This window comes from Ursus americanus, chromosome 22 (genome assembly GCF_024610735.1).
Source record: "Ursus americanus isolate L20-20 chromosome 22, mUrsAme1.1.p, whole genome shotgun sequence".
Classification (NCBI taxonomy): domain Eukaryota; kingdom Metazoa; phylum Chordata; class Mammalia; order Carnivora; family Ursidae; genus Ursus; species Ursus americanus.
Genome location: NC_142148.1, coordinates 15,563,318 through 15,584,410, shown reverse-complemented (window position 1 = coordinate 15,584,410; position 21,093 = coordinate 15,563,318). Strand labels below are relative to the sequence as shown.

Below are 21,093 nucleotides of genomic sequence, written 5' to 3'. Positions count from 1 at the left end.
CTCCTTTTCCTCTGTTTCTCAACCTGTCAGTTCAGAATTGAAACTCAGTCCCTTCCTGGTTTCCATCAAGAACAAAGGATACACTCACAAAAGCATTTGTAAGTGTTGTTATCAGCTTTGCTGGTGATTTGGGAACCCCAGACCCTGGACCTCTGGCATCTCCTGGCTCCTTGCTCCTTCCCCTTCTTTTATTCCTCACAGATTTCCCCTGGAATTCAGTTCTTTATTTATTGTGCAGAGCTACTTGGCAACCTTCAGCTTTTATTTCTGTTATTTTTTGCATGGCTGAACTCAAAAAGGTGACCGTCGGTAGCTAAAAGGGCCTCCTGTTTGACAGTCTTTCTCTTTAGAAGGCAGGTGTGACTTAAAAGATTTTCTTTCTTTTTATATATATTTTTTAGCATCTTTTCAAATTTCTTGAATCCATCTGAATGAATTCTGTAGGTCTGTGTTCTTATTAAGAATCTCTCTGACTTCACTGCGAATATAGGCCTTTGCAATGGGGTAGCACCTATAAGCCCACAAAAGGTCTTGTTCTTTCATAACACAAAAGAGGAGGAACATTTTTAGTTTGACATCTACTAAAGTAGTTTCTTTCACTGTCCCATAAACTGAGTTTCCGCCTCCAAATTTCTTTAACTTTTTCTACATATTCTTTTTTTGTTTTTTAAGATTTTATTTATTTGACACAGGGAAAGAGAGAGCACAAGCAGGTGGAGCGGCAGGCAGAGAGCGAGGGAGAAGTGGGAGCCAGACATGGGGCTCGATCCCAGGACCCTGGGATCATGACCTGAGCCGAAGGCAGAGTCTTAACTGACTGAGCCACCCAGGCACCCCTTCATATTCTTTTTTTTTTAAGTAGTAATGTATTTATTTTTGATGACTATGACATCAGTATGAATTTTATAAAAATTAGAACAATGTGGGAGTACACAATTTAGTTAATGAAACCCCTCCCCCCATAATCCTGCTGTCCAGAGATGGCCTCTGGTAACAATTTGGTGTATTATATATCCTCTTAGAGCTGTAAATGCATATAGCAAACAGTAAAACACTGACTATGAGCCAGGTACTGTGCTTTGTCTCATTAAATCTTCACAGTGTTTCCGAGATGGGGCCCCTGTTTACCAAAAAGTAAACTTGAGGCTTATAGCTAACTGATGATTTGCCTAAACATATTTTCAGTATTTGCTTCTGTAAGCAGCCTGCAATAAATAAAAATGTATCTCACCAATGTTCTTGTCTGATTATCTCCATATAATAAATTTCCAGAACTATAATGCTTGGTTAAAAAGTGTGCACTTTGAAACTTCTAGTTCATTTTGAGGGAGGTAGTTAAGAGCATAGGCTTTGTGGTCATACATAGCAGTGTTCATATTCTTACTGCCACTTGCTGGCCACTCACTAGACTTAAACTGTGCCTCAGGTTGCTCATCTGTAAAATGGGATAATAACAAACCTCATATGGCTGTGAAGACTAAATGAGATGATGTATGTAATGTCCTTGGCTAGTATCCAACACCTAGGAAGAATGCAGTGCCTTCCACAGACTGGGTCCCTGCGTGTACAAAGCTAACATTTTAATGTGGATGGTAGGGAGCAGCAGTGAAGATGAACAAAACACAAATTAATGAACAAGAAGAATAGCAGTGCTGTGCAGACAATTAAAAGAAAGTGATGTGGGGCACCTGGGTGGCTCAGTTAGGCATCTGCCTTCGGCTCAGGTCATGATCTGTCCAGGTCCTAAAATCAAGTCCTGCGTCAGGCTCCATGCTTAGCAAGGAGTCTGCTTCTCCCTCGCCCTCTGACCCTCCCCCTACTTGCGTGCTCTCTCTGGCTCTCAAATAAATAAATAAAATCTTAAAAGAAAAAAAAAAGAAAGTGATGTGATAGGTAGATGGGTGATTACCTTAGGTTGAGTGGGTTGGGGAAGTCCCCAAGAGGGGACATTTTAGCTAAGATCTGAATGATGAGGACATTGTTTAAAGTCCTAGAAGCAGAATCATGGGATCAAAATTACATGCATTAAAGTCTTTTGGTCAATATATGACCAACGGACCAGCAAAAAAATTCTAAAATAATTTACATTCCCTTTATAGAGAAACATGCTTCTTTCCTTCATCATTACCGCTCTTATTTTTCTCCTGATTTTAAAAAGTGGGGCTAATCTAAAGATTATCTTGGAGACCTCTCCGTTTGCCTTCTAAAGCGCCTCGTTAGCAGGGGCCAAAAATAAGAAAACAAGTTAGTCCCTTGGAGGAATCTCTTAATTGTCCTGCATCATCCCCTGTACTCTAACCCTTTCTTCTCGCTCGGCGCCCTGTTTCTCTGCACCGGTTCCTGCCCGCGCTGTGTGATGGGACCAGGGGCGGCCAGCACGTCAGGGGCATACATGTTGATTAACAGCCGCATTTCCCCTTAGGAATCAGGCAGTGCCTGGCTCAGGGGAGGTGACTGATCAGCATCGCCTTTGCTGTAAAAACAAGGCAGCTTTTAGAGGTAGGCTGGTTTTACCAAACAAATGTGTTGGCAAGGGCATAATCACCTTCTGTGACTTAAAACTGTGCAGAAGGCTCTGCACATCTTTTCGTTCCAGTCAAACCCTCTCCTGTGTGGCATGCGCTGGGGGCAGGGGCACTGTGAGCACTGTCACTGCAGCTGCGGCGTTTGCCGGTCATGTCTATATGCTTACATATTGTTTGTGGATCTGTTCTGTAAAGCCTTTTATCGTCCTAAAACTGTCATAAGACACATTCTTTTTGCAGGTCTTGAGTGGGGCTCGGCATCATTACGATGATGGAGTACATGTGAAATTACAAAGCTCATTCAGATACCGTTTTAATTTCAGTCGTATTTTTTATAGAATACACATGTATTAGAATTTAATCTCTGATTCAAGCCTTAAAGAAAATGATACTATGTAGTTTAAGCTCATAGGCAAATGGATTAAAAGTCGCTTGTTCTTAAAATGTGATTTCTTTTTATGATCTTGATTTTTTTAAACCCAGCAACTTAAATAAAACATCCCGAGGGCAACACGTGTGAGCAAGGGGTCCGGGGGCGGCGTGGGGAGGGAGTGAGTTTGATGAAATTGTCCAGGAGCAAAGCACCGCTCACTTGAAACCCAGAGATTTGTCATCCAAATATGTGCAGATTGCTGGTACTATAAATAGTTTGAACTAGAGTAAACAGCTTCTTCCCCCTAGCTGCTGCTTGGCCATTGTTCAGATACCAAAGCAGCCAGGGAACAGCTTCTCTAGCCAAGCTCATGGCACTTGGGCCCAACTCTTAGTCTGCTTCTTTGCCAGGCAGGGCCATCAGCTTCCCAGGGTTAGAGATGACCAGAGGGCAGACATTCAGGCCCTTCAGTGCCCCACTTCGGGCTCCCACCGGGACCCAGCTGGTCTACAGCTTTATGAACTCGCCCTGCCCTGGAGTAGCACTAATCTAAGGTTCCTGACAACCATCAGAAGCCCCGGGGCCACATGGCCACTCACTTAAGTAGATTTAGGAGACGTAGACACTTTTTTCCAGGGCCGAAGCATGCCTGGCTCATTCCTTTCTTTTGGAGCAGAGAAGAGTGGCACCGGTTGTCAGACCTGCCACAGGCTGCCCCTGCCAGCCGCTGATCTCTCTCTGCCAGCAAGACAGGCTGCTGACATTTTCACAACCCCTTTGAGGACTCGAGTAAAATGCTGACATTAGAGCAACTAAGGACATTCCATGGTTTATTACTATATTTCATTTGGAAAAAATAAGGCTCTTTTTTTAAAATTCCTGCTTCAGCTGCATTCATTTACAGTGACTCTTCTGTCAGATGCCTGTGAGGAGGTTCTGAGTAACAGCGCTTTGTTGTGGAGGGGACAGATGAGGGGGATGGGACCGAAGTACTGAATTAAGGATCAGGAGACCTGGGCGCTTGGGCAAGTTACCTAGCTCTTTTTTAGCTTTAGTTCCTCATCTGTCAAGTATACATAATTCTGTCTCTCCCACTTCCATCCATTGGATGACAGAATGGATGTAAAAGTACTTTGTGGACTATCCCAGACTAGTGGACTTTCCAGAGCTGGGGCAGTGGAAAGAGGCTCACAAGCCTGGCTTTCTACTGTGTAACCTCAAGCACACAGCTGATGTGTGTCTCCACCTTAACCTTCCCATCCGTAAAATGCTAATGTGATATCGGCCTTGCAAGAGTGTTATAAAGGTTAGAAATAACATATAGAAAGCATTGACAAATGGTAGATAATTATTAAACTGCAGTCATAATTATTATTACATTAAATGTGGAGGTACTCACTCTGGGCTATTCAGGGTTCTTTACCTGGAGAAACAGATTCAGTTTGTAGATGTCAAGATTAGCAAAAGGCCCAGCTAAAAGCTGACGGCAATAACTAATAAAAATAGACATTTTCTAAAAATCATGGTAATACATGAATATCATTTAAAAAAAACATCTGCAAGTCCAGAAAGGCATCCGTTTCCTGCTTACCCCCTCACCCGAGGTAACATCCGCTTTCAGCCTTTCCAGTGGTTCCTCCCATTTCTTTTTCTTTTTTTTTAAGTAATCTCTGTGCCCAACATGGGGCTCGAACTCACAACGCCAAGATCAAGAGTCGCATGCAGCACTGACCGAGGCAGCCAGGTGCCCCCCCTCCATTTCTTTTTTAAAATTAGTTGTGTTGGAGCGCCTGGGTGGCTCAGTCGGTTAAGTGTCTGACTTCGGCTGAGATTGTGATCTTGGGGTCCTGGGATTGAGCCCCATGTCAGACTCTGTGCTCAGTTGGAAGTCTACTTATCCCTCTGCCCTTCCCCCTGCTTGTGCTCTCTCTCTCTCTCTCACAAATAAAATCTTTTTTAAAAAATTAAATTAATTGTGTTTTGGGGCGCCTGGGTGAGTTAGTGAGTTAAGTGTCTGACTCTTGATTTCATCTCAGGTCATGATCTCAGTGGTGGGATCAAGTCCCTCATAGGCTCTGAGCTCAGTGGGGGATCTGCTTGAGATCCTCTCCCTCTCTCTCCCTGCCCCTCCCCCCCACTCTCTCTCTCTATGTCTCTCTAAAATAAATAAATCTTTTTTAAGAAATTTGTTTTTGTCAGAATGGCACATGCACATAGTTTTCTTTATTCTTTTTAAGATCAAATATTATAAACTTGCACTGAAAACAGCTGTCTCCTGCCCCCACCTCTCTCTCCCCTGCCTCCTGCCCTGGTTCCAAGAGCATACACTTTTGATCTTGCTGGCTCTTTGTTCTATTACTTCCATATATCCAAATAATATGCTTATACAGCTCTCTCTGTCTCTGAACATTTTCTTATTATGGAAATTTTCAAGCATGTACAATATTAGAATAATATGAGTCGTTATGTACCACCCATTACCCAGCTTCAAGAATCATGACCTGTCTTGTTTCATCTATGCCTGTAGCCACTTTTCCCCCTGCTACTGGATAATTTTGGAATAAGTTTACACATCATGTCATTTCATCGGTAGCTACTTTAGCATGTATCTCTAAGAGAACAAGGACTGCTTTTTTAAAAACATAACTACACTACCATTATTACACATAAAATAATAATCCCTTATTACTTGCAAAGATTAACTTCTAAGTATTTTTTTTAAAAGATTTTATTTATTTATTTGACAGAGATAGAGACAGCCAGCGAGAGAGGGAACACAAGCAGGGGGAGTGGGAGAGGAAGAAGCAGGCTCATAGCGGAGGAGCCTGATGCGGGGCTCGATCCCATAACGCCGTGATCACGCCCTGAGCCGAAGGCAGACGCTTAACCGCTGTGCCACCCAGGCGCCCCATAAGTATTTTTTATTCAAATCAGATGCAAACAAGGACCGCACACTACCGTACTGCTTTTTGTTTATCAATTTTAGCTGTTACCTATTGACCTCCTAGGATGGCACATGAGGCTTTAGCTTTTTTGCAAGCACCAGAGCCCCCCCTTCACACTTCTCCTTTACTTTTTTCTCCAAATATCACAGCTTTTTGGTTAAATCAGTATTCAGTGTTTTATAGCATCATGGCATGATAAATATTGTTTACTGCTGAGCCAGTAACTTTCTGGTTATTTTCCCTCTCTCTATGACTTTTCCTGGACTAATAACAGCTTCTTTAATATGCTCAGTTTTACTTGTTTCTTACTGCAGAGGCTTCCCATACTTTCCATAGGCTCTCAGTACGGTCTTCCACAAACCTGTCTGGGAGTCCCTCCGCTCTGTTTCCCTGGAGCCCCCCACCCTCCTACTCTGGTGAGACTGGCGCTCTCTTCGTCTGCAGGTCCACTGAGGTCCGGAGCTACCCTCGTCTTCATCCGTGGCATTCCTTCCCTCTCTCTTGTTAGATCCCTGCTTTCGAATCCTACTTTATATTTTAAACCCTCATTTAGGTGAAGCATATTCTCCAGGAGTTTACTGAGAAAAGAGTGCACAAGAGAGAAACAGTTCTAAGTCCTCAGATGTCTCAAAAATGGCTTTATTTTTCCTAGCTAAGGATAAATTCTAGGTTCCACGTCATTTTCCTTCAGAACGTTTACCTTTGAACGCATCGCTCTGTTGGCTTCGGGCAGCCAGCATTGCTCAGAAGAAGTCTGATACCAGTCTGGTTCTTTTCTTTTGAAACAGTTCTCTCTAGAAACATGTAGGATTTTTTCCTTTTGAATTCTGAAAGATTAGGAGACTACATGTAGGCATGATAGACTCTTTGCTTCTCCTCAGCACTTAATAAACTTTTCAGTTTAAAGATGCCTGGGTGGCTCAGTCAGTTAAGCATCTGCCTTCAGCTCAGAAAATGATCCCAGAGTCCTGGGATCAAGTCCCACGTTGGACTCCCTGCTCAGCGGGGAGTCTGCTTCTCCCTCTCCCTCTCCCCCTCCACCCTGCTCATGCTCTCTCCCTCTCTCTCTCTCTCTCTCTCTCTCTCTCAAATAAATAAAATCTTAAAGATACAACTTTCGACTCTGGGAAAATTTCCTCATGGTTTCTTAGATTATTTCCTATTGTACTTCTCCTTGTATGCTTCTTTTTTTTTCTTTTTTTTTTTAAGAGTTTATTTATTTATTTGACAGAGAGACAGCCAGCGAGAGAGGGAACACAAGCAGCATTATGTACAAAATGCTTGTAAATTAAACACAGAGCTTTTCCATAAGAAGCTCAAATTCTAGCAGCAGAATACTAAGAGCTGCCCAGAAATAAATATGCCTCAGAGAGGAGAAAAGGTAAGTTTCTTGAGAGAGGAACAGATAAAGTCCTAAGGAAATTCAGGGGGAGAGGCCCCTTCCAGACTGGAGGTGCGGGGTGGGAATTAAGGGCAGCTTTGTGGCAGAGGGGCTATCTGAGCCCTTCAGACCAGCTCTGTGCTCAGAAGCAGCCGGAGTTTCCTTTATCCTCGGATGGAGCTGATACTGCTGGCTGTGACGAACTGCGGGGAAACCCTCTGGAAGGCAGTAGAGGAAGGGACTCAGAGTGCAGGCCTGGTCCCGGCAGCCCTGGCGAGGAGCCCAGGCTCTGTCACTTATTCCGGTGAGCCTGGCGCAGGTTGGTCAGCCTCAGCAGCTTCCGTCTCCGCAGCTGTGAGGTGAAGGGGGTATTATGCCTCCTGCACCTGGTAGTTGTAAGGATAATCGAAGGTGGTGTCTAGAGAGCACTCAGCCCAGAGCGTGGCCCTAGTCCACAGAGCGTATCTGCCGTCATCAGTCAGAAGGCAGGAGTGCCTGGCGTTGTCCTCTCTTCACGGGTTCTGTCACAGATGGACAGTTATCCAGCATCACAGGCAAGTGTTAAAAAATATATGTGGTCCAAGAAAACAGTATCTTTGTTTTTATGAATGGGCTCCTTACTGTTATTTTTGTGCAAATAACAAAACATGATCTCGAAGCACTGAGAATGATTTTGGCAAACTGACCTGTCCAGGGCCCAGCTCATTTCCTGATGTCCATTTGGACTTCTAGAATAAAGGCACAGCCAGATAACGGCCCTTGCCGCCACCTCCAGTCCCTCCCAAGCTGAGTGTTGCTACTGAGAACACGCCTGACAGTTCTCAGTGAGCTTTTTTGTTTCTTTCTTTTTTTTTTTTTTTTAAGATTTTATTTATTTATTCGACAGAGATAGAGACAGCCAGCGAGAGAGGGAACACAAGCAGGGGGAGTGGGAGAGGAAGAAGCAGGCTCATAGCAGAGGAGCCTGATGTGGGGCTCGATCCCATAACGCCAGGATCACGCCCTGAGCCGAAGGCAGACGCTTAACCGCTGTGCCACCCAGGCGCCCCAGCTTTTTTGTTTCTTATTCATCCTGACGTTCTTGAGAAATAATGGGTCCTTCTTCTGGCTTCCTGACATTCTTTATTCATTCACTGTTATGTCATCCTCAGGATAGAGGATGGTGACACTGAGTCAGAATTAGAAAATAATGCTTTAGGATATATAATGCTTTACTTTAGGATATCGCAGCTTATTTTTGCAAGGTTTTTTTTTTTTCAATATTTTTGAACTTGTAGTATGTGTCAGGCACTTAATCCAGACAAGAACCTTGTAGGGTAAGTGCCATTATTCTCACTTTACACAGAAGTTAACTTACCCAAGGTCATCCACTGCTGGAAGGCCCTGGGATGGGAAGGAAACCCAGGTCTCTCTGAGCGGGTGAGAGGTTTCAGAGTTAACAGGCTGGAGTTCTTTTCGTTCCACTACAGCCCCACCCCAGCCTGTGGGAAAGCCTTCAGATTGGCCAACTCCGTCCTAACCTATAGTCTGTTTGCTTGGTCCTTCCTGATTACAGCATCAAAGATTTCTGAGAATTAAAGTTTTTGTTAAGTCACAAACTCCTCCCACAGCCTTGCGCCTACCTATAAATAGCTTCTTCTTTCCCAAAAGAACTCCAATCCCAACTTCCCATCTAAGAGGTTTAAGACAAAGCAGATCTGCCTTTTGGAGGGAGGGGCAACTAAAGCCCAGATTTCCTTCAGGTCACATGGTATTTGGGTAGCAAAGCAAGTAAGTACCCCCTCTTACCTAGGGGCCTGTAGTGTTTCCTTTAGGCAGTAGATTGACTACCTCTCCTCCCCCCTGGCCTGGATGAACCCACCCTTTCCCCTTTTGTTTCAATAAGTTTGGCTCATTTTTCTAAGTAGAAATGATCCCATTTAGAAAGAGCATTGGCATGTGTGTGGCACGTGTGCTAGCCTAAGTAGGAGTTAAAGACTCAGTTTCCAAATCTGGCCCTTTAATCTTGAGCTGTGTGACCTTGGGCATGTCACTTAACTTCTCTGTGTTTCATTTTACTACCCAGGAAGAGCAGACTAATAATTCAGCCCCTGGGTACTAATTCTCCTAGAATGAGAATCAGATGAGATTATGTACGACAACGAAGCTACCATCTATCAACACTTAGTATGTGCAGACACTTTCCGTTCCCTTGCGTGTGTTCTTCAATTCTCACAGTCCTACAAGGGAGGCCCTATTACCCCATTTTACAGTTAAAAAAAAGTTCAGAGAAGTGAAGTCACACAGGACTCAGATCCATATCTCTGGTTCCCGAATTGATGTTTGTAAGCAATATGCGTGGCACACTGCTTCCCTCTGTACACAGAAGTATGGAGGTTTCGTTGTCTTCCCCCGCAAGCTCTCTACAAATGCAAAAGATTATGGTCTCCTCTAATCACTGCTGTTGCACATTAATCCCTAAGGACAGTTCTCATGCTTCTTTATCTTATCTAGTAGCCTATGCTGCCTCTTTCCATGTCCCCCAGGCCTTGTTCAGTGAATTCTTTGGGGTTTTCTCCCAGAGAAACAGTTCAGCTCCCCTACAGAGGGAGGTCGAAGGAACCAGGCTGAGCCTGGCATCGTGGGCGTTGGCCTCTGACCTGTCAAGCGTTCTTCCCTCTCTCAAGCATGTAGTCAGCCAGCTTGTAGTAAAATTCTTTATGTTGCATTTGTTGATAAGCTCCTCAGTCACTGAATTTCAGAAGGGGAGGACCCCAAAACCATCATTTTATTGATGAAGAAACTGAGGTCGAGGGAGAGAGGGACTTGCTTGAGGCCGTCTGTTCAGTTAGGAGTGTGATGGAGACCAGAACCGAGTTCTCCAGGCAGCAGACCAGTGCTCTTTCTGAGCCTTGCACTTGGGCACGTGTTGTCTCCCTTAAGTGAGGGACAAGCATACGCTGTGCCCAGCATGCACCTAGGAAACTTGGAGAAATCGAACAACTTGGAAAACTGAGCAGGAGGAAATGAGGGTGGGGGGGAGTGGGGACGCCAATCTCCACCCTAACGAGGGTATTACGCACCACCGACGTGAATTAAAATACAGTAGAGCAAACTAGATCGCTCTCAGTCAGCAGTGACTACAAGACAGAGGGACTTTCGCCAGGAGCCCTGGCCCAGTGAGTGGATAGGAAGCCTTTTGTCACTAAGGCTGCACTGTTGAAAATTGAAGGAAGGATGTTAGGCAAACGTGACGGCCTGGGATGAAGTTACAGCCCCCCAGCTCATTGTCCAGAGGAAATGGATCTCCTCCGTGGACAGAGAGGTGGAAACTGAGCAAGGGAGCTGAGTGGCTGACATCATCAGGCTGAGCATTGGGTTACAACAAATGGGGACTTACTTGGCCCGAGACGTGGGAAACACCCACTAAAACCTCAAAGTGCATTTCATTTAGAGACGCGGAGAGGGAGAGCGGGCAAGAAAGAATCCAGACTGCACCGCTGGCCTGGTCTGCTAATCTCGCTAACCCTCAAAAGGGAGGTGTTTTGAATCCTGGTTTCTTAAATTCTCCCTTCGCTTGTGACCGAGGAGCCCTGGACTTCGGAGAACTCTTTGCTCTTGTAAGTAGAACTTTATTCTCCACCGCCACCCCCCCCAACCCCCACCCCCCGGGGAGAGCAGGGCTTGGAGGCAGAGCTCTCTGGAGAGCTTGGCTTGCTTTACAGCCTGTCGGTCACAAAGCGTCTATTTTTATATTATGATATACTATTGCTGTGAAAATTATGGCTTTGTCTGAAACTGCCTGGGGCTAGAGTCTGAACTCAAGTTTCACAGATGGGCTCCATTCAAACGCTGTTTGACTTTTTTACCCCAAGAACACTGACAGATCGGCTAGGGCTTTAAAAGCAGCTCCTTGCCCTAAAGATAGGTGAAGAGGTAAGTCCTTCCTTAGACTTTGGGGTCTGTAAAACCTTTAGTTTTTTCTCTGATTACAAAGGTGGTACAAACAGTTGTAAACGCTCTAGAGAGAAATGTCTCTGGAAGTGACAGTTCCCTGTAATCTTCCCCTCACAAATACAAGACTGGTATTCTAAACTTAAGATACAGAAATGATCGGGTTACTGAAGTTAGCTTATCACGTGTACCCCACTGCCGCAGCAGCTGGGCCGACTCCCAAGATGGAAAGAAGCGTCGGAAGACTTTAACTTTGGCTTTGTGGTCTTTTTATTGCTTCCTTTTTAAAATTTGCTGTTGATGTCTAGGAAGTAAACAGAACAAACATGTAAGTAAGCACTTCGGCATTTTATTTGTTGTGGTCTTGCCCAGGATTTTAAACCAGGCGAACCATTCTGTGCGGAGGGGAAGAGGGGGGCCTTGTTGCCCCAGGCCCCTCAGCAGTGGGCGCCTGAGCTGACGGTTCTCCCGTGGTTTGAGGTACATGGCTTGCAGCTGCTGCGTGCGACCCACCTCCCCTACTAGCAGGTGGAAAAAGTTGGAAAATTGCGGTTAAAGGGGAAAGACTTCGGCTTTAAGAAACAAAGGGCCACCCACGGAAACTTTGTGGCCATGAGCCATGGGCCTCAGTTTCCTTGTACCTAAATCAGGGAACAAAACTGGATGATCCCAGTATTTCGGAATTCAGCTTGAAATGAGCCGTTCATATATCTTTTGCTTTTGAGGAGAATGCTTAGGGCCTGAGGAGCAAAGTACTCTTGGTTTTCAGTATCCCAGAGTGGCTAAAACCCAGCACCTAGAAGGACAATTAAAAGAGGACATAAAACAGGCAGCAGTTAAGTTACTTCTGAGTTTTTATAGTTTTGTAAGGTTTGGTGTTCCCGAAGGAAGTCTCAGCGTGGTGTGTGCGCGCAGGCATAATAGGGAGGGAGGATAAATGACACTGTCGAGTGTCTCTTAAGTGCTCAACCCCACCTTGTGCTCAGCCTTTTACATAACCTGAGGTGGTCAGGGTCATTGTTCCCTAACTCCACTGACTGAGGGTTAATCTCCGCGGTGTGCTCCTGTATTATCCTGAACGCCTTCCTCGTGTTCACCTGAACTGTGCTTACATAATTACTGGCAGAACTTCATTCACTGTGTCTCGCCTAGACCACGTGTGCCCTCTTGTGAGTCTGTCTCCTCCATTACCATAACCCCATTACCTGGTAGAAAGCCTGGTGCACAGGTCCTGGGGAGACCTAGCGTACTCACGTTTAACATAGAGCCCACCATCCTAGTCCCTCACTAGGCACAAAAGAGAGAGAGAAGGAAGGGTCAGTCTGTCTCTGCTGCCCTTCCACCTTCATTTCACCTAGACACAGCCTCTGCTACTTCAGGACAGCATGGCTGGAGCCAGAGTGCAAAGGAAAGCAGAGGATGTTGTCAAATCTTGGGTTTTTGAGTTGCTGGGGTTCCAGGTCTTGGCAGTGTAAGGGATTTTTATCTTGAAGGCTATCAGAGACTCCAGCCCTCAGGGAGATGCGTTATCTAAAAACTGTTTGACTTAAGATCATGGTTACCAGGAGGGTTCTCAAAGCCCCTTGGCGTATCTGAGAGTTTTGCTCTTCTCCAGCAGCTCAGCCCTTTGAAAGTGGACCGTGGCTGCCATGGAACCAGCCATGGTCATGGGCAGTGGGCCTCCGCGTCTGTGTCTGCCTCAGCCCAGCTCCTCAAGATCTCCAGACTTCGGCTAATTAAAAAAATGGTCCCGGGCCGCCTGGGTGGCTCAGTCGGTTAAGCGTTCGACTCTTGATCTCAGCTCAGGTCTTGATCTCAGGGTCCTGAGTTCAAGCCCTGCATTGGGCTACATGCTATGCGTGGCGCCTACTTTAAAAAAAAAAGGGGGGGGGCGCCTGGGGGGCGCAGTCGTTAAGCGTCTGCCTTCGGCTCAGGGCGTGATCCCGGCGTTCCGGGATCGAGCCCCACATCAGGCTCCTCTGCTAGGAGCCTGCTTCTTCCTCTCACACTCCCCCTGCTGTGTTCCCTCTCTCACTGGCTGTCTCTCTGTCAAATAAATAAATAAAATCTTTAAAAAAAAAAAAAAAAGGGGGCTGTCCCTCTTCTAAGATGGTGGTGGGGAGGTGATATTCTGAACGGAAGGTACCTGGTTTTGGTTTTTATTTTTGTTTGAATTTGAATGTCTTTAGCAGGTATGTTCTCCAGTTTATTACTGTCTGTGCCATTTGCTTACCCATCTGTCACCACTTCTAGTCTCATGCCTGCCCCGTGGGCATTTACATTTGCAACCCCTGGGCTGGTGGGTGTCCACAGTCCCTGTCACTTCAGACTGTGTGGAGTTCAGTGAGAAGTTGAAGAGGGTCTCCTCCTAGTGGAGACATCTCGGACAGGTTACCTCATAGAGCCTACTTCTCTTCTGTAAAGTGGGGGTCGCAGTTATACCTACCTCCAGGGGTACCACGAGGATAAAACAGGATAAAGCTTGTTGTGCACCTAGTTGGCACAAAAATACATGCTTGGGATTGGCTACTTTATGGTTTCCAGAAAGAGAATGTTAGCCAGTGTATATAGGCCCTGGCCCCTTCAGTCATAGGATGGCCTTTGTATGAGGGACGTGAGGTCATCTCTGCCTTAATCAGTGTTGAAGCCCCCTGGAGCTGCCATGCTGCCTCTTTCAGACAAGTCTTAGCACCGGTTCCTATCGCTCAGTCAGATGCTCAGACCAAAAACAGAAGTGGGTGCTGTTCTCCTGGGACTCGAAGCTGCCGGCCCAGCCACTGAAGGAAGAAACTGGTGGCAGGTGTTATTTTCTGAGTGTGACAAGAAGCTGAGTTCACCCAATTAACTCTGCTGAGTGCTTTCACAAGGGACCAGAAGTGATTCCTAAGTGGAGACAGACATGGAAAATCTAAAATTCTTGGAAACAAGTCATTAATCATGACCCAAGGCTGAGCTCACTACCTCCTGGAAATCTTTCAGAAAGGCCTTATGAAAACTTTGAGCACCGCTCCTTCAAAGAGTGGTTCCTTCGGAAGCTGCAATCAGCTGCAATGCTGAGTGATTCTGAACTGCAGATTAAAATGCATTTGCTCTTACTGGAGGAGGCCAGCACTTCCTGACTTCATTTAAAGGAAGTCTCTTTAATCTTCCAAGAAATTACTACTCTTCAACTTGGCTTTTCCAAAATGAATGAAGGACCTTTGGGGCACTATAGAAATGAAGTCTCGGTAGCTGATGTGTTCTTATTATGTCCCAGGGACCTAGGTCAGTCATTATGCTTAGAACTTTATAGGTGTGGTCTCTGCCATTCAGTAAATTACACTGAAGGCGGACCAGTCCCAAGCAGGAGAGTGGAGGAACAGGACTATGAGGAGGCAGCCTGTGGCCTTGTGAAGTTCTCTGTGCATCAGGAAAGACAGGCAGGTGAATGAACAGTTGCAGTGGGTTAGCATCTAGTGGGTGGGGGTCCTGGTCTTGAACTGGTTGATGACCCCCACACTTCCCCACCATTCCTGATTCTCAGAGCTTTGCTTAGGGGGAAATGAGAGCTGCGCCCTGCTGAAGCTTTCACTCCTGGCACCTTCCTGCCCAGGGCTTCAGATGAGAGACAGGAACTCTTCCAAACAAATTGCAGGGGCCCCACCCCGGAGGGTCCTGAATCTACAATCCCAAGTTTAATAAGGAGACATAAGGACGGGTGATTCTGCAGTTCACCACTGGATTTTCTGCTGGTTTGTTTTTATAACATTTATTGTGTGTTTTTTTTTCCCCCAGATTACGAAATTAAAACATGTTCTAAGGAAGGAAAGCTAGACAGTACAGAAAAACACTTAAATCATCACCCAGTGGCTTCACGTCTCTGATTTTTTAAAAAGGCATGGCTAGGTCAGAGGTGAACTTTGTTACATCTCTTACACGCATTCCAGTTTGGCACCAGAAGGTTTCTGCCAGCATAAGAAACTCCCCTTTAGCAGTACATGCTTGTCCTGTCCTCTCACCCACATGCCACCACTGCTTTTCAGATTTCACTTCTAATTTTCTGGGCAGAGTCTCTGCCTATCTCAAAGGTGCCCATGCCTTGTGCTGAAGTCCCCTACGTAGGAGAAGCCGTCGTCCGTGGTTGGTGAGAGGCTGCAGCCCGCCTTTGCACCTTCCTGTGCGCGTGCAGGAATTCATCCACTGTTCAGAAGAACCCTTGTGTTTAGGCATTATGCAAGGCGCTGTGGGAATACCAAGGTAAATTAGATTTCTAAGTAGCTTGTAGTCTGATAGGAAAAACTCGTAATTCTCACACATGTCATTATGTGCCCCAAGAGACGGACTGCCGTGCAAAGCCTGAGGAAAGAGGGACAGTAGCATTTGAGTCAAGCCTTCAGTTCAATACAGTTTCACCTAATATTCATTGAGCACCTCATTATCTGCCAGGCACTGAGCAAGGTGATAGGTGGACAATATTTCATAAAACAAGCATGATCTTTCTTCTCGTGGTTGTTCACAGCCAAGGATGTATAGTGGTGTTATGAAGTGAATAAACAGGAATGTGGTCAGGGCAAGCTTGTTTGAAGAGGCAGTGTTTAAACTGAGATGAGGTGTCCATTAGGCCAAGAGCTAAGGCAGGAGGTGGGGAAGAAGGGTGTTGTGGAAAAGAATAATCCAGGTAGGGACAGGTACACGAGTGCAAGGGCCCAAGGCAGGAAAGCATGTGGAATGTTGGAGAAACTGAAGGGATGCCAGCGTGGCTGAAGCATAGAGGGGACAGGAACTGAGAAAGAGGTGGAGGTTAGGGTTCCGAGAATTAGGGGCCTGATGATGATTAGTCAGTAGGCCTTTGTGGGTGGTATTTGCTGTGTGGGGGATGGGTTGAGGGGCAGTCGCAGTTGTCATGGGGAGAGAGGATTGGTGTTGGGTAGGACCATTGGGGGGCGGGGTTGATGGAAGAGGTAGACGGATTTGAAACTACTAGAGGTAGAAACTTAGTGGCTTCTAGTCTGTGTCACACCCAGGCCTGGGCCCTGAGCCCATAGAGACAAAAGAGATACATCCTCTGTCCCCCGGGCTTTAGAGGTCTAGTGGCATTGAAGGTTGGGTAGGATGTGGGTGGGCAGACCCAGGAGCATGGGATTTCCTTCCCATAGTCAGCAGCTCTATTCCAGTAAATGAGCAGTTTCTCTCTGAGGTGGCATAGAATATTACTCCTAGACTACAATTTTTTTTTCCTAAGGGGCAGGAAGAGCTGTTATTCATTGGCTTGTCTGTAGTTCCTCTTTCTCCCTGTGATTTCATACCTGAGCTCCCTGCTGAACTTGGGGTTTGGAGACCAGAGATTGAATTGCAGCTCTGTTACCAACTAGCCACATGACTTAAAAAGATTCTGAACTTCTCTGAGTCATTTTCACTCGTAAGTGGGAATGATACTGATCTGATACCTGGGTCATTGTGAAGATGAAATGAAATAAAGTATCTTAAAGTGCTTTGCAAAATATCAAGTGGTATAGAAACGTGAGGTGTCATTATTATTTTAGTGCAATATTTATTACCAGTGAAATAAAATAACAGCAGTTAAAAGCAAAGCATCCCACCAGGGAAGGCCAGAGTGTACCTCGCGCTAACTCTGCAATGGCAGGCTCAGCGTAGTAACTGTCCAAGAGCTTGTCGGGAGCGATGTTCCTCATCTCTTCTCCTTTATTTCATCCGCTGGGATAAACCATTTCCTCTCCTGCTCCCGTCAGAATGATTTGAAAAAGCAAGCCATTTCACTTCTCTGGATTCCAAAACCCATTTGATGTAGAAGCCAAAGCATCTGCTTGGAGACCGAGAGAGCCCAGGAGCAGAGACGAGCGGTTTGTGCAGGGCTTTGGTTCCCAGCAGCCAGTTCACTCCCAGGAGTGTATTTAATTGGTTTGCGGGGAGGAAAGCAGTCAAGGGCACCGAGCCATGGAAAACAGTCAACAGCACAGAACCAGCCCACACACCACCTAAACAGCAGTTTTAAGGCAAAGTTTTACGCTTTCTTTTGGATTTTAACATGGGAAGCTTTTTTTTCCCTAAGTAATATTTTCCCCCTTCTTAAATAAAAAGCATAAATGTTTAGGAACTAAAGTACCTTTCTTTAAGTCAAGCAGAGAAAGACAACTATCATATGATTTCTCTCTATGGAACATAAGAACTAGAATGATCAGTAGGGGAAGAAAGGGATAAAGAAAGGGGGGGTAATCAGAAGGGGGAATGAAACATGAGAGACTATGGACTATGAGAAACAAACTGAGGGCTACAGAGGGGAGGGGGGTGGGGGAATGGGATAGACCGGTGATGGGTAGTAAGGAGGGCACATATTGCATGGTGCACTGGGTGTTATACACAACTAATGAATCATCGAGCCTTACATCGAAAACCGGGGATGTACTGTATGGTGACTAACATAATATAATAAAAAATCATTATTAAAAAAAAATAAATAAAGTACCTTTCTTTCCCCTCTATAAAGCTTTAAAAAAAAATTTGTCTTCCAGCTATTAAAATGTACTATTTTGACCAAAAAAGAAAGTGACAATAAGTGGAGTTAACTATCCCATGTAAAAATAAACGCATAGCATATAACATAGCCTCTCAGAGTTTTTCTCTGCTCTCAGATGCTTGTCATTGTTTTTATTTTCATTAATTTTCCCTAAAGTAATACATATGCTCATTGTAACTAAATAATTTGAAGATGTTATAAAGAAAAAGTTATAATCCCTTCTTTCCCCTTAGTTCCCATTTCCATCCTTCTGAACTCAATATAGTGTGTATCTTTTCTCCAAGTTCCTATTGAAATGGATGTAGTGTTTGTGTAGATGTGTGGTTATTTGTTTTGTCAGAAGTGGGATCACGCTTTTATTTTGCACTTTATTTTTCGCACTAAATAATACATCGTAGGTAGGTATAAATCTGATGTACCCTTTTAAATAGCTTCAAGGCTGTAGACCTAGAGGTCCACAATATATTCAGCCATTTCTCCTTTGACAGATATTCAAGTTATGTTTTGTTTTCACTCAAAATATTGTTGCATTAGATATCTTTATATACATATCCTTCTCTACTGGCGCATTTGTTTGCGTATTTATTTAAATTGACATCTAGTTGACACATAATGTTACATTAATTTCAGATGTATAATACAGTGATTAGACAAGTCTTTGGTTATGCTGTGTTTATGTGGTTATGTGTAGCCACTGTTTGTCACCATACAACACTATTGTAATACCATTGACTATACTATATGTGCTTTTATTTCTGTAGGTTACATTTTCAAAAATAATATTGTATACTACTAATAATATACATGTTGTACATTTGACATTTTAGTAGAGAATATCATCATACTATATAAAGAGTTCTGGTAATTTACATTCTTCCCCGAAATATAGGAGTACTTCCATTTCCCTAAATCTTTACCGATATGAGATATTCTTTCCCTTCTTCCCTCCTACCTTCTGTCTCTCCTTCCACTCTCCCTTCCCCTCCTCCCTCCATCCCTTTTTCTATCTGTACTGTTTTATTCTGTGACCAAGCTGATGGCAGAAAATGGTGTCTCATAGGTGCTTGCCTTGTATTTTCTTTGCTACATGAACATTGTTTCATGTTAATTGGCCACTTTATTTTCCTCTTCTCTGAATTTCCTTCACTTTTTTTCTTAGAAACTGTTTGCTTTTTTTTCTTAACAAGTTATAGGAGCTCTTTATATATTTATATATTAAAGATTCTATATGTATTGCAAATATTTTTCCTAATCTATTATTTGTTTATTAAATTTCTTCTATTTTTTTCTTCATAGTATCTGGATTTCTTGTCTTGTTTAGTAATAATTTCCCCACCTCGAAGTTATATAAATATTTTCCTGAATATTCTTCCAATACTTTTATGGTTTTAATTATTTAATCCTGAACCTGTAATTCCTTTGGAATTATGTTTATATGTAGCAAAGAGGTAGTGGTCAAGCTTTGTTCTAGGTATGCCAGCACCATTTATTAAATAAGCCGCCTTTTCTGTTTTGCATTGAAATTCCATCTTTGTGATAAATAAGTTCCTTTCTTGTATCCATTTCTGAACTTGCTGCTTTAGTCCACAGATCCCTTTGTCTGTCTTTATGTTACAACCACATCTTTTTCTTAAATCTTTATAAAGTAAATTTTTATTATCTCTTAAGATGAATCCCCTATTTACATTTTAAAATAATTTTTTCCTATTTCTTAGCTAAATTTGGGGGGAATTTATTATTCCATATGAACTTTAAAGTTAATTTTACCCATTTCACTCTCCCCAAAATATTATTTGTATTCTTATTGAAATTTAATTAAAACTATGTAGTAATTTGGACAGGATTAATGTTTTTGGATAATTAGACTTCTCTACCCAGGAACCTGCTAACTGATTTGAAACTGAAGTGTTCTATTTCTGTATTTTGTCGTTTTATCTTAAAAGTTTTTAATAGGCATCATGAATATGTTGTCTCAAACAGTATTCCTGCTTGTCCTGAATAAACAAGGACCATGCAAAGTTTTACTTCTGCTCTCTGTTCCATCCTTGACACTCTTATCGTCAAATATGTAATATTGTCGAATTTGTGTTTATCTCCCCAGTTAGCTGTTTCACTTAATCAGTGTTTTAAATTTACCAATACACTGTACTTACTAATTTTGCTCACTGTTGATTCCAGAATCTCGCTTACTTTCTGTGTTTGGTTTCCTTTCTGTTGGAGAATGTTCTTGGAGTCTGAATGGCAAACTTGCCCAGTCTTTGTCCGAAAATGTCTTTTGCACTCACTCTTGATATTTTAGAATTCTAGATAGCACGTATAATGATTATGAAAGTAATGTGTGCCTCTTTAAAAGTTTTCAACCAAAACAGAAATTATTCATGTAAAAAGTGAAAGTCGTTTAATCCTTTTCCCCCAGTTTCCAAGTCCCAGAGAGAACCACTGTTCATAGTTTGCTGATGGCCTTGTTCTGTGTAGATACAAAAAACATGTATACAAATGCTGTACTTTTCTAAGCATAAGCAATCATGTTCATATTTTTTATTTAAAATGATGACATACACAGTTTTACACCACTTTTTAACAACAGAGCATTCACATTTTTCCTTGTCGGTACAATGAAATCTTTCTCATTCTTTGTAACGGCCGCCTAGTTTCTCACTGTATTGTTATAGCGTAACTTAACTCTTCCTATTAACAGACATTTACCTTGTTTCCTCTTTGTTTTTTTTTTTGTTTTTTGTTTTTTTTGCTATTACACAGTGTGTTTTACTGAGCATCCTTTTGCTTATGGGAACATACCTACAGCAGAGATTCCTAGATTTTGGCTGACCCAAAGGATGTGCACATTTAACATATTACTAGATATGCTCACTTGTCTTCCCAGAAGATTGTTGTAGTTTACAACCCTAGAGTGTGTCTGGCTCTAATTTTTGTTTTTCTTCTGGTCCCTTAGAATTTCCACACTGATTAGTCAACAGTGGAAAATCTGAAGAGATGCGAGTAGGAAAAAGAAACTAAACCAGGTGGGTAGTCAACTGCTCACACCACTCTGCCTTAGCATCCCAAGTGTTTGTCTCCTACCTTTCCTTCTGTTTAAACAAATCAAAGAAATAGGTTCCAAGTGAAATCAGAAAGGAATTTTGGTCCCATGAAGAAGCAGCAGGATGGCCCTTTGCAGAAATCCTACAATATCACGCTGCAGTTTTACAGACCGTTTCTTTATAGCATCAGAAAACAGTTTACTTTTAGTGGCTCCAAAGAGAATGGGTTTCTTCAGCCAGCTACTTATGCCGATGGAATCATCCCCGGAAGTTATTAGCAAATTTGGGCATGATGCCAGCTTTCCTGTCCACCAATTGTTGCAAAGCTATTTTCACAAAGTCTAGGGCACATTATGGGAATTTTAATACTGTGATAGAAGA

At 43.6% G+C, this 21,093-nt stretch overlaps 1 protein-coding gene across 7 annotated transcripts in view; it reads left to right on the top strand.

Moving 5' to 3' along the window:
- The window catches only part of PKIG (cAMP-dependent protein kinase inhibitor gamma), an 89,327-nt gene that overhangs the window by 46,398 nt on the left and 21,836 nt on the right, over positions 1 to 21,093 (top strand). For 2 of the 7 annotated variants that reach the window (XM_045804697.2, XM_087853554.1), the window contains one exon: positions 20,625 to 20,694. The exons of 1 other annotated variant lie outside the window; for it this stretch is intronic. The gene's annotated coding sequence lies outside the window, so the exon portion shown is untranslated. Of the gene's footprint in view, positions 1 to 10,657; positions 10,824 to 11,011; positions 11,140 to 11,342; positions 11,486 to 20,624; positions 20,695 to 21,093 lie in introns of those variants that run through there. 4 more of the 7 variants (XM_087853553.1, XM_045804699.2, XM_045804698.2 and 1 more) reach the window with 4 other exon arrangements.